Here is a 13,768-nt window from a genome sequence, read left to right on the forward strand (position 1 = left end):
TATCAGGAGCCCAGTTTATCAGGTTCCAGTCAGACAACATAACCTCTGTGGCTTACATCAATCACCAGGGAGGAACTCTGGATTCCTTAGCCATGAAGGAGGTTACTCTGATTCTTCAGTGGACATAGACCCACAATTGCTGTCTATCTGCCATCCACATTCCAGGAGTAGACAACCGGGAAGCAGATTTTCTGAGCGGACAGACTTTTCATCCCGGGGAGTGGGAACTCCATCTGGAGGTGTTTTCCAGCTTAGTCCTCAAATGGGGGGTGCCGGAGTTAGATCTGATGGTGTCCCGTCAGAATGCCAAGATTCCAAGGTACGGTTCAAGGTCCACAGGCCGTTCTGATAGATGCTCTGGCGGTCCCTTGGGTTTTCAGGTTGGCATACCTGTTTCCTCCGTTTGCTCTCCTTCCACAAGTTATTGCTCATATCAAACAGGAGAGGGCATCAGTGATTTTAATAGCCCCTGCGTGGCCTTGCAGGATCTGGTTTGCAGACCTAGTAGAGATATCATCTCTCCCACCTTGGATACTATCTCTGAGGAAGTACCTCCTGATTCAGGGTCTCTTACTTCATCAAATCTCATTTCTCCGAAGCTTACTGCTTGGAGATTGAATGCTTGATTCTATCTAAGCATGTTTTTTCTGAGTCGGTCATTGAGACCATCATTCAGGCTTGCAAGCCTGTTTCTATAAAGATTTACCATAAGATTTTGCGTAAATATCTTTATTAGTGTGAATCCAAGGGCTACTCTTGGAGTAGAATTAGAATTTCTAGAATTTTATCTTTTCTTCAGGAAGGCCTGGAGAAGGGATTGTCAGTCAGTACCCTGAAGGGTCAGATTTCTGCTTTATCAGTTTTACTACATAAACGCTTGGCGGATGTGCCAGATGTGCAATTTGTCAGGTCTTGGTCAAAATCAGCCCTGTCTTTTAGTCTGTTGTTCCTCCTTGGAGCCTTAACCTTGTTCTTAAAGTTTTACAGCTGGCTCCGTTTGAGCCGTTCCTTTTCATAGACATTAAGTTGTTATCTTGGAAGGTTTTGTTTCTTCTTGCTATCTCTTCTGCTCGAAGAGTCTCGGAACTCTCAGCTGTGCAGTGTGATTCCCCTTATCTTATTTTTCATGCCGATAAGGCGGTTCTTCGTACTAAGTTAGGTTTCCTTCCTAAGGTTGTTTCTAATGGAAATATCAAAAATTGTTGTTCCCTCTCTGTGTCCTAATCCTTCTTCTTCCAAAGAACGTTTGTTACACAATTTGGATGTTGTACGTGTTCTTAAATTCTACTTACAGGTGACTTAGGATTTTCGCCAGTCCTCTGCCCTCTTTGTCTGTTTCTCTGGGAAACATAAAGGTCAGAAAGCTACTGCTACTACTCTTTTTTTTTTTTTTGGTTACGAAGTATAATTGGCTTATGAGACTGCTGGACAGCAGCCTCCTGAGAGAATTACGGCTATTTCCACAAGAGCTGTTTCCTCTTTTTGGGCTTTCAAAAATGAAGCTTCTGTGGAACAAATTTGCAAGACTGCAACTTGGTCTACTCTACATACTTTTTCCAAATTTTGCAAATTTAAAACTTTTGCCTCGGCTGAAGCTTCTTTTGTGAGAAAGGTTCTTTAAGCGGTGGTGCCTTCTGTTGAGGACTGCCTGTCTTGTCCCTCCCTATTTATCTGTGTCCTCTAGCTTGGGTATTGGTTACCAACAGTAATTACTAAAGCCGTGGACTTACCATATCTTAGTAAAGAAAAAAAAATGTATGCTTACCTGATAAATGTATTTCTTTCCGGATATGGTGAATCCACAGCCCCACCGACAGTTGTTTTTTTTACTATAACCTCAGGCACCTCTACACCTTGTGTTACTCCTTTTTCTCCATTTCCCTTTGGTCGAATGACTGGGTGTTGTGGGTAAGAGAGTGATACTTAGCAGTTTAACTGTGGTGCGCTTTGCCTCCTCCTGCTGGCCAGGGGCGATATTCCCAACAGTAATTACTCAAGCCGTGGACTCACCATATCCGGAAATAAATAAATTTAGCAGGTAAGCATAAATTTTGTTTTTTAAAGAGGAGGGGTGCGGTTCCCTACACTACGACAAAATTATTAGGCACAGGAGAGGGACAAATGGGGCCCTACACTACAGAAAATGAACCCTTGGTGGGGGAGTAAAACCCTACACTACAGAAATAAAATATAAAAAATATTTTAAATAAATTAAAGCCCAAAATTAAATACTGGAAGACTGTCTTACAGTGCCTAAGATGGTGGTGACCAATGTGGGGGGGAAGAGAACTTTATGGGAGAGATCAGGCAGGGATCAGGGGGTGGAGGTGTCAGATGGGAAGGTAATCTCCACACTAGAGCAAATATTAACTTTGCAAACTATAGTGGAGGGGAGATATCGATCTTGGAGGGGGGAGAATAATGAGGGGGGCAGCTACACTACAGAAAATGTTAAATAAAAAATTAAAAACATACAAAATAGGGGTTTATTGGTACTGGCAGACAGCTGCCAGTACCTAAGATGGTGACAATAGTTGGAAGGGGGAGGGTAAGAGAGCTACTTAGGGGGGATCAGGGAGGTTGGAGGGTTAGGGGGGATCCTACACTGCAGAAAAAAAAATAAAAACTTTTTTTTTTATTGGCAGACTGTCTGCCAGTACTTAAGATGGGGGTGACCAGTGGGGGAGGGAAGACAGCTGTTTGAGAGAGATCAGGTAGGGTTCAAGGGGTGGGAAGTGTGAGATGGGAGGCTAATCGCTACACTAAAGCTAAAATTAACCCTTTAAGATACCTGATTAACCCCTTCACTATCATCTATGAATACGGGCACCACCGAAACGCGTCAGATGTGAGGGGGTACCTTGTAACATACAGTTTTTTAGTTACATACCTGTAGGTGCGTCTGTGACTATTGTTACATTTGTGCTGTTATCTTTTTAATTGAACGAAAAACAGTTTTAGGAGGAGCCGGTCTGGGATCTTTTTCTTCTATGTTGCTGTGATTGGACCATTTCCACAGGGCTCTCCTATTAGGCTTGCAGCGGGAATCTTTGACCGTGAGCCCATAACCCGGAAAGGATAAACTAAGCGGCAGCGAAGCAGAGGAGATTCTACTCACGGAAGAAGATCTACCTTTAGTAAGTCCGCTTTACACATCGAATGTTTGTATCCAAGCTGTGCTGTTTTAAGACTTATGTGGAGGGCTTTAGTTATTTCACTTTGGTCATATGTATTGAGCTGTTCACTTTTCTCTTAGCCGATTGCACGGACACTGTGTTTGTTCTATACTGTAACCCCTTCACTGCCAGGAATAATAGAAGTGTGGTGCACAGCTGCAATTAGTGGTCTTCTAATTACCAAAAAGCAATAGCAAAGCCATATCTGTCTGCTAATTCTGAACAAAGGGGATCCCAGAGAAGCTTTTATAACCATTTGTACCATGATTGCACAAGCTGTTCGTAAATAATTTCAGGGAGAAACCTAAAGTTTGTGAAAAAGTTAACGATTTTTTTTTATTTGATCACATTTGGAGGAGAAATGGTGGCATGAAATATACAAAATGGGCCTAGATCAATAATTTGGGTTGTCTACTAAAAAAAACCAAGGCTCTATTTCTGTTTATATGATGGTAAAAATGCTATGGTCTTTTGGGGAAGTCTTAGACAGAAATGCCCGGTCCTTAAGGGGTTAAGAAGGAAGGGACATGCAACCCAAAATGTTTATTTCATGATTCCAATAGAGCATACAGTTTTAAACAACTTTCCAATTTACTTATTTTATCTAATTTCCTTTGTTCTCTTACCGTGTTCAGCTAGCTCCCAGTATTACATTGCTGCTCCTTTAAGAAAGGATATCAAGAGAATAAAGCAGAATTGATAATAGAATTAAATTGGAAAGTTGTTTACATACAGTACGTATGCTCTATCTATCTGAATAATGAAAGAAAAATGTGGGTTTTGGTATTTCATGAACGTTTAAAGGGATATAAAACAGTCTGTTCCATTGTTGTAATAAAAATCACTACTCAGTGGGTTATACTTAATGACATTTGATAAAGTGCCACATGAGAGATTAATGCACAAAATTAAGGGACTGGGAATAGCTGAAAATGTTAGCTCATGGATAAATAACTGGATAAAAGATAGGGAGCAACGAGTAGTAGTAAATGGATCATACTCAGATTGGACAAAGGTAATCAGTGGAGTCCCCCAGGGATCAGTACTGGGCCCTGTTCTTTTTAATATTTTTATAAATGACTTGGAGCAAGGATTAAATAGCGACATCTCTATTTTTACAGATGATACTAAGTTAAGTAAGGTCATTAGGTCAGAGCAGGATGAACTTTCATTACAAAGGGATCTGCAAAAATTAGAAGTATGGGCAAGTAAATGGAAAATTAGATTTAATACGGAAAAATGCAAGGTTCTACATTTTGGAAGTAAAAATAAGCAGGCAACGTATTTTTAAAATGGAACAAGACTTAGCCAAACAGAGGAGGAAAGGGATTTGGGAGTAGTAATAGATAACAAGCTAAAGATGGGTGCATAATGCAGGGCAGCGGCTTCAAAGGCTAATAAGATACTAGCATGTATTAAAAGAGGCATTGATTAAAGGGAGGAAAGCATAATTCTGTCACTATATAAAGCCCTGGTAAGACCTCACCTTGAGTTTGGAGTGCAGTTCTGGGGACCGATCGCAAAAAAAAGATATTGCAGAACTAGAAAAAGTTCAGAGAAGGGCCACAAAGCTAATAAGGGGATTGGAGAAATTAACCTATGAGGAGAGGCTAGCCAAACTGAGTCTGTTTTCTTTAGAAAAAAGGCGCTTGAGAGGTGACATGATTACTTTATATAAATATATTCAAGGTCCATATTCAGAGATGGCAGAAGCTCTGTCTATTCCTAGAAAATAGTTTCTGACAAGAGGTCACAATTTAAGGTTGGAGGAAAGGATATTTAATCTCCTGCAACGGAAAAGTTTTTTCACTGTAAGAGCAATAAAATTGTGGAACTCATTACCGAAGGAGGTAGTGAATGCCAATACCCTAGATACATTTAAAAATAGTCTGGATACATTTCTGTATATAAACAAAATTCATGGATATGATTGCTAGTATTAAATGAGTCACCTTTTAGTGAGGTTATTTAAGCTTAACTGGGGCTTTTTGTAAGTAGGTTAGATTTGTATAGGTTGAACTCGATGGAATTTGGTCTTTTTTCAACCTTATCTACTATGTTACTATGTGAAATCTTTTAAAATATGTAATATTCATCTTTTTTTTTATATATATAATTTTTATTTGACAATTGTCTAAACATTACAAGTGACAGAAACAATATATACATAACATCTCACAGTTATGGATACATTTTACCATTATACTATAGAAGTCCTTGGAATTCTGTCCATGTTTCCAATTGTGGACATCGTGTAAACCGTACAATAACTGAACTACAGCTGGAGATACAATGTGAGAGGTGGTAGTGAAAACAGTCTAGAAATAATTGTCGATAATATATTTTATAATACAAACATAAGAACATGTAACATTTTAACATTAAAACATTATGTCATTTTCTGAGATTAGAATGCAAGGCACAACTTGGCTGCCTAAATAGGTTTTTAGGTTCTAAAAGATATCTATAGGTTAGAAGATATTGTATCTATATCTCTATGTTCAGGATCATGGCTATGCCATAGTATAAGTCCATCTGATCAAGTATTTGGTAGTGTAGTTGTTCTAGCTGAATGGTGGAGTGTACTTGGGAGAGCTTTTCTGTGATGGTAGGAGACATTTTTTGTTTCCAGTGTCTTGGTATAACTTGTTTGGCGCTATTTAGAAGAATGAGTAAGGCGTTGTTATAGGTTTTGGGTAGTTTGGGAATAGTTGTATGTAATAAGGCAATAGCTGGGTCCAAAGTTATATGAGTAGAAAGTAGTTCATTAATTTTTCCTATTACTGAGGACCAAAATTTAGAGATGATTGGGCATGTCCACCAGATGTGGATAAAGGTACCTCTTTCTCCACATTCTCTCAAGCATCTATCGGATTCACTAGGAAATATTGCCTTAATTTTATTAGGGGTTAAGTACCATCGTAATAAAACTTTGTAATTAGTTTCTAAAATTGATGTGGATATAGATGCTTTTGCTATGTGATGGAAAATAGTGTTCCATACTTCCCTAGATGGTGGGGACATAAGGTCACGCGACCAGGCATCCGTGTATGAAGGTAGTGCTGTTAGTTTCGGATTTATCAATAATTTGTATATCTACCATTCGTGAGATGTCCTGAACATAAAATCTCAAAAGGATATCTTTGTCTGAAAAAGTTATGTTTATTAGGGTGGGTGAATGAGAAGTGTTGGAGTTGGAGGTATGTAAGCCAGTTCTTGAAAAGATCTAAACTGCTATTAATTAGCTCTGTATTAGTTTTTAATCTTTCTCTATTTGAAATGGTGTAAAATGGTATAGTATCTTTTATTGTCGTTATTTGTGTGCAACGGAGATGGTCTGTGAAGGGCAAGGTTTCATCTAGTAGTATAGGTGTCAGCGGGGAAGATAATGAAGAGATAGGGTTTGGTATATTAAGGGTGGTTTTCCAAGTTTGAAAGACCTCAGGCACTATGGGGTAAGTATGGAATGTTTTAGGCCATGTGTTTGCCGGAAGCCAGCATCTGCCCCCAAGTTGTTTCTCTTGTAATAAGTCATGTTCCAATTTGTGGTTTGTGTTTTTACACCAATCCACTATTCTTTGGAATATCGCTGCTCTACGATATTTCAATAGACAAGGTACGCCTAATCCAACATTGCTTTTGGAAAGCAAAAGTGTGGATCTGGATACTCTAGGATACTCTAGGGACAGTTTTGTGCCAGATATATTTAAGTAATAGGGATTTAAGTTTGGGTAGGAGTCTGGTAATGGAATTGGCAGGGTCTGAAAGTAATTAAGTATTCTTGGTAGGGTGTCATTTTATCTTGTGAATGCGACCCAGCCATGATAAGGGTTTTTGTTTCCATCTATCTAGTTCAATTGATGTCTCTGTCAACAGTTTCTCGTAGTTAAATTTTAGAAGGTGTTTTCGGTCGAGGGTTATCATAATTCCTAAGTATTTTATGGAACTAGTTGAAAGTTTCAAATTGTAAGTTTGGTGAAAAAAAATTAAGGGAAAGGCCATCAATTCCGATTCCCGTCATTTCTGACTTTGAATAATTTATGGAAAAATATTCATAATTTTAAAAGAATTTTACGTTTTACTTTTTTTTTTTTAACTTCTTTTGTGCAGTGTCCATTACTTCCTGTCACAACCCTACAAGGTGCTGGGTTCTCTACAGGAAAGATTATCTAGCTTGATGTCATAAATCTTTTAGTGTAACTTGACCTGTCTAACTAAATGCAGAGAAACAGTAAGTCCGTTTTGCTCATGCTCAGAAGAGGCACATTTCAACTTAAGTTAAAAAATGTCAGCTCTCTCATCTCCCTGAGGGCAGTGGCTACACTGAGATTTTTTTCATGCTATTTTTGTAAGAAAACAAATAATTTGCTGGGTTTTTTTAACACAATTTGTGTTTTTTTTTTTATATGTATACTTTGATTTAACATATTTGTTTTTACTAAAGGACCCTGATTTACATCCCTTTAAGTTGTGAGATATTATTATGTGTCTTTTAGCCTAACTCATTTGTATAACATGTCTATGAAACACCTAGGCGAATCTGAGTGGCACATTAGTTTTGCTAGACTTGGACTTCTTTAAGTTACTTATCTACATAAGCTTCTTAAAGGGACAGTATACACCAATTTTAATATAAATGTATGTAATAGACACTACTATTAAGAAGAATATGCAGATATACTGATCTAAATATCCAGTATAAAACCTTTTAAAAACTTAGAAGCTTTGAGTTTAGCACTTTTAATAAGGTTAGGCTGGGATACCCAGTGCAAGGGGCTGAGAAAACAGGAAGGGCAGACACCCCCCCCCCCCCTTCCCCTGTATAGGAAAAGACAGGAGCAAACAGGAATCTGTAGACTTGAGTCTACATCTGATACTTTGGGGCTTGGTTAGGAGTCTGAAAAATCAGTACAATGTTATTAAAAAATAAGCAAAATTATACATTGTTACATAAACACTCCCAGGTGGGCTATATAAATGGATCATCTACAAAACATTTATTTGGTGTGATTAAGGCAGAGCATACAAGTATGCAGGTTCAAATTTACTTCTCTATTATCAAATATACTTTGTTCCCATGGTATTCTTTGTTGAAGAGATACAGATGTCTGGAGCACTACATGGCAGGAAATAGTGCTGCCATCTAGAGTTCTTGCAACTGGATAACATTATGCAAAACTACTGCTAGATAGTGCTCCAGACGTGTACAAACTCTTAAGCTTCCGCCCCTGCTTTTCAACAAAAGATACCTATGGGACAAAGAAAACGTGATACTCAAAGTAAATTAAACAGTTGTTTAAAATGATATACTCTATCTGAATCATGAAAGAAAAGTTTTTAGGTTTCATGTCCTTTAAATAATGCAATATTATGTGATTCTGAAATTTGGATCTCTTGTCATGGTTGTGGCCCATATAAAGACTACAGAAAACACAATAATAAACTATTGACTGTTGCTATCATATTGTAGTCTTTCAGTCACTGAATATAAAGATAAAGCTACACAACGGATTAAGGTGCTGTATGAATTCTATAAATTTAAAACACCCCTGAGGAGCACGCATCCGGCAAACCCCAAAGTTTGTCTTCTCTTGATAAAATCAGCTAAAACATGTTCAATGCCCACTTCACTGCTAGACTCACTCCGTTGCCATGAACGTAATAAACATTCTAGCCATGATTGCGCATGACCAAATCTAGATTCCAATCAATAGACCAAGGGCTCCATCGCTTCAGGCTCGTCTGAAATAGAAGTTAAGAATCTGCGGTCGTAAGACTACTGCTCCTTAACCTGTCCGCCTTTTAGGTGGCGGAATTAAATCATCCCAATCCGATCAGGATAATTGACAGCCCCTGCGATTGGGCGCCAGTAAGCAGGGGGCGGCATTGCACAAGCATTTCACTAGAATGCTTGTGCAATGTTAAATTTAGCTAATCAGCTACAGCGAATCATGTCCGCTCGACATTTAATAAATCAACCCCCAAGTCTCTTTCTCTGCTTCAGAAATTCAGACAGAAGAAACTGAATGGCACTTCTTAATAGAGTAAAATACAAGTAATTAAAAATAAAGTGCTTAAAATCTGATGTTTTTCCATCAAAATATCTATACTCAAAGACTAATGAAATTTCACCTGTTTTATGTATACATTTTTAAAATATCTGATTGGACACAGCATGGGACGTGCAGTCATAGGAGGCAGGTGAGGCACTGCGGCACCTGCCATTTGGGGCATTTTAAAATTAAAAATAAAATTTTATTAAAAAAAAAAAAGTAAAAAAAATGTTTTCCCCCTCTATATTGCGCAAAAGATAGAGGCAGCATAGGGGTTGGCTTTTTCTTTATTGCGTAATCTTGTAGCATACTCTTCTATCAGAAGCCACTCTGCTGTGCAAGCCGGTGGTGGTTTCTAACTGCAGCGCCACTAAAAAACTTCATATAGAGGCATCTCTAATGCGGCCTCTTTGTTTTCGGGGGATCCAATGAGCGCCGATCATGTATGTTCTCCTGGTGATTGACAGCACCAGGAGAACTTGACCGGCAATTTTTGGCTCTCCCTGCGCAGTGCGCAATCCAACATTCCCGCCATGTCGGTGCTCCACCCCACATGAAAGGGAAGAAGGAGAGTGTCACTGTGTCATAGCCTGTTTTTTGTAGCGGAGGACGTCTGACAGCTGCTGCCTGGCTAACAATTCTTAGTCTGACACTGGTGACAATTAGTTTGAACACTAGTCTGACTCTACCGGTAATACATGTGTGGGGTGAACTGTTATATGGCTGTGTCAGTGTTTGAGCCAATAGAGCCTGCTCAATTACTCAAGCAAGGCACTGATCCTGGCTGCAAGCCTCATAGCCTGTTTACAGAGAACCAGCTGAGAAATGAACCGTCTCTGCAGCTCAGCCTTTTGGAAGCATGCTGAGCTACCACATTGAGTGTGTTGAGTAACAACGTAGCTGTAATCTAATGTCCTTTTGGAGTAAGGTAGAAGAACGACGTTTATCATCTTTTAATTTGCAAATGTTTGCCCCATATTTTATTAATGTTCTGAACTTGTCGCCACTGCTAGGGAAGACAGGATTTGTGCCGGCTCCATTTTCTCCATTAATGGAGCTTCCTGTCTTCACTTCAAAATACTTCTACACACAGTAAGGCTGAGTTTCTTATAACCTGACCTGACCAGTGACCACTAACTTTCTACTTGCAGGCTGAGCAAGTTCCATTTACCTAAGCGGGAGATATTGTCATATATTTATTATTTATATTATGCTTGACCTTCATAATGAGTCCTTTAATGTTTTTGTCATTATTATTTTAGCAGAATTATAATAAAATGCAGTGTTCTATTTTAAATATCTGCCTGACAGTGCCTGTATTTTTCTCTATGGTATTTTACAGAGCATATTTATGCATGCATGTAAAATAAGACCCATATGTTAACATATAATTAATAATTAATTTAACTGATTTTACAAAATAACTCTGCATAGATATAATAAAAAATTAAAATAAAAAAAGCTGATTCTGCAAGATTCACATTTTCTCTTGGTCTAGTTCAGTGTTTGACAACTTAAGTTCTCAGGACCCTTAAAGTGATATGTAACCCTATTATCAATGTTTTTGTTGTTCTCTTAGTATCTTTATTTTAAAAGCAGGAGTGTAAGTTTAGGAGGCAGTCCATTTTGGTTCAGCACCTGGGTAGCATTTGCTGATTGGTGGCAAAATGTAGCTGCCAATCAGCAAATGCTACCCATGTGCTTAACCAAAAAATGGGCCTGCTCCTAAGCTTACATTCCTGCTTTTCAAATAAAGATCCCAAGAGAATGAAGAAAAATTAATAATAGGAGTAAATTAGAAAATTGCTTAAAATTGCATGCTCTATTTGAATAATGAAAGAAAAAATGTGTCAAGTGCCTCACCAGCCTCTGACCTTACCGCACATCACTGCAAAGCAATCACTGATAGAAATAAAAGATGCTAACACTTGACTACTTCAGTGGTTGAAGAACACAAACTAATTCATGTTATATCTCTTCTCATAAACAGAAAATTAAACATAATAAAGAATGTTATGAAACAAATAATCAGTTAGATTAACATAGGTTTAATAAAACACTTCTGCATTTTAAAATTTTCATACTTTATTTGTGCCATAACTAGTTAAAGGACCATTAAAAACAGTGTGTGTTTGCACGTGTGCGGGTTTGTTTGTGTGTGCGGGTGTGTGTGGTGTGTGTTTGTGTATGTGTGTGGGTGTGTGCATGTGTGCGGGTGTGTGCGCGCGTGTGTGTGTGGTGTGGTGTGTGTGTGTGTATGTTTGTATGTGTGTGTGCAAAAAAGAAAAGGATTTCCTGGGTAAAAATGGCACCAAAACTGTTATAACCTTTTTATGTGGCCTTTCATAAGTCAGTGCAACCATTTTGGCGTTTAGTTTTTCGTCTTGTGAATGTTAAAAATAGCTGGCACTGAAATGAAACTATAGCAATCAAGTTTCATCCTGAAGTCATGTGTAGTATTCTCATAAGAGAATGTCACTGAGATGCTGACTGGAAGATTCGTTTCTCACTATTATGTGATCAATACGTGTTATTTTGTTGAATTACTGTGTGAGAATGCTTTCTTTCCTTTTTACCAGTTCTGACCTAACATTTGTCCTAATTTAATTCATTTTCACATCATTCTTTCCGGTTAGAAAAGTATTTGAAAGAACTACTGTTCCACATAACATACATTTTATTTGTTTTGCCTATAAATTGTTTACATTTTGCTTATCTAATTTAAAATGTTCTAGATACCAGAGCATACTCATATTTTGTTGTTGCTGTTTAATCTGACTCACTCATTAAAATTATTATTGGGACATTAAACACTAAATACATTTTATAAGCTTAGTAATGAGGTTATTCCCCGCCTCCCTCTAGTCATGGGTGCGCCATGTTGATATCTGTCTTTCACTACATTCCATTGCTGACCTGTGTGCACATGTGCAGTAACTCTTCTTTAGATACCTGCAGTGTAACCTAGTTTCCAAAATGGCAGCATTTATTATTAGAGGGGGTGTCTGAAATGTATTTAGTGCTTAATGTCTATTTAATGAAGCAGAAGACCTACTCAAAATTGCATTGGTGGTTTACGTGGGAAATATGGTCTCTGCAAAACCTACAGATCATTTTATACCTAGAAAAGTTCTAGGACTGCAAAACCTACACAATAAGCTGGTCAATACTGTGGGGTAGATTTATTAAGGATGCTGCATTCTACGCCCATCGTTTCAGGCTCGCCTGAAACAAAAGATAAAGGGATGGATAGTCTAGTCAAAATTAAACTTCCATGATTCAGATAGAGCATGCAATTTTAAGCAACTTTCTAATTTACTCCGATTATCATTTTTTTCTTCATTCTCTTGGTATCTTTATTTAAAAAAAGCAAGAATGTAAGCTTAGAAGCCTGGCCATTTTTGGTTTAGCACCTGGGTAACGCTTGCTGATTGGTGTCTAAATATAGCCATCCAATCAGCAAGCGCTACCCATGTGCTAAACCAAAAATGGGCCGGCTCCTAAGTTTACTTTCCATCTTTTTAAAATAAAGATACCAAGAGAACAAAGAAAAATTGATAATAGGAGTACATTAGAAAGTTGTTTATAATTGCATGCTCTATCTGAATCATGAAAGTATAATTTTGACTATACTATCCCTTGAAGAAGCAGCGGTCGTAAGGCCGCTGCTCCTTAACCTCTCCCCCACCTTGTAGGTGGCAGACTGAAATCATCCCGATCCGACTGACACCCCCTGGTGAGCAGGGGGCGGTATTGCACAAGCATTTCACTAGAAATGCTTGTGCAATGATAAATGCCAACAGCATATGCTGTCATCATTTAGCGAGGTCAAGCAGACATGATTCGCTACAGCGAATCATGTCCAAATGACCTTTAGTAAATCTACCCCTGTGTGTGTAAATAATGTAAGAAATAAATGAGACCCATGTTCCTCTGTTGAAATTTTACAGATAATTCCACTGAACGAAAAAAAAAAAATTAGACCAGTATCATAACATCAAACAGCATTTTTCTTCTCCGCTGGAGCTGTAAAACTAGTCATGTTAGAGGGAGAAATGATGTTTGGAAACATTTAAAAAAGACAAACCAATTGGTCCCATATTAGTTAATGAATACCCCGGAAATAAAAAAGGAACAACAAGTAATTATTATTATTATCAGGTATTTGTAGAGCGCCAACAGATTCCGCAGCGCTATAAACATAGGCGGTATGCAAGATAACATTATAGGGATCAATGGGGTAGTTCTAATAATATTGCTCTGTTCAAAAACCAAGACCAAAATTCAGTCTTCTCATCACACCTGCTCATTTGAAACAAACAAACCATTACAGATACTCTACAGAAATATAAAAAATAAAGGCTTTCTCATAGCATAATAAAGTATGAACCAATGACACACACAGGGGCTTTCAGGGTGTACTGGGCGATCTCTTTCCCCCCAGCTAGACTGATGCATTGATTTTCTGCTCTTTATTACTACATATGGGAAGCTTCCAAATGTGTGGCTGTAGAATGTAGCCTATCAATAAGCATGTGT

The 13,768-nt window shown here is 38.1% G+C and overlaps 1 protein-coding gene across 4 annotated transcripts in view; it reads left to right on the forward strand.

Annotated features, from left to right (window-relative positions):
• Positions 1 to 13,768, forward strand: part of METAP1D (methionyl aminopeptidase type 1D, mitochondrial) — a 764,107-nt gene that overhangs the window by 650,347 nt on the left and 99,992 nt on the right. The gene's annotated exons all lie outside the window — the stretch shown is intronic.

This window comes from Bombina bombina, chromosome 1, assembly GCF_027579735.1.
Source record: "Bombina bombina isolate aBomBom1 chromosome 1, aBomBom1.pri, whole genome shotgun sequence".
Lineage (NCBI taxonomy): Eukaryota > Metazoa > Chordata > Amphibia > Anura > Bombinatoridae > Bombina > Bombina bombina.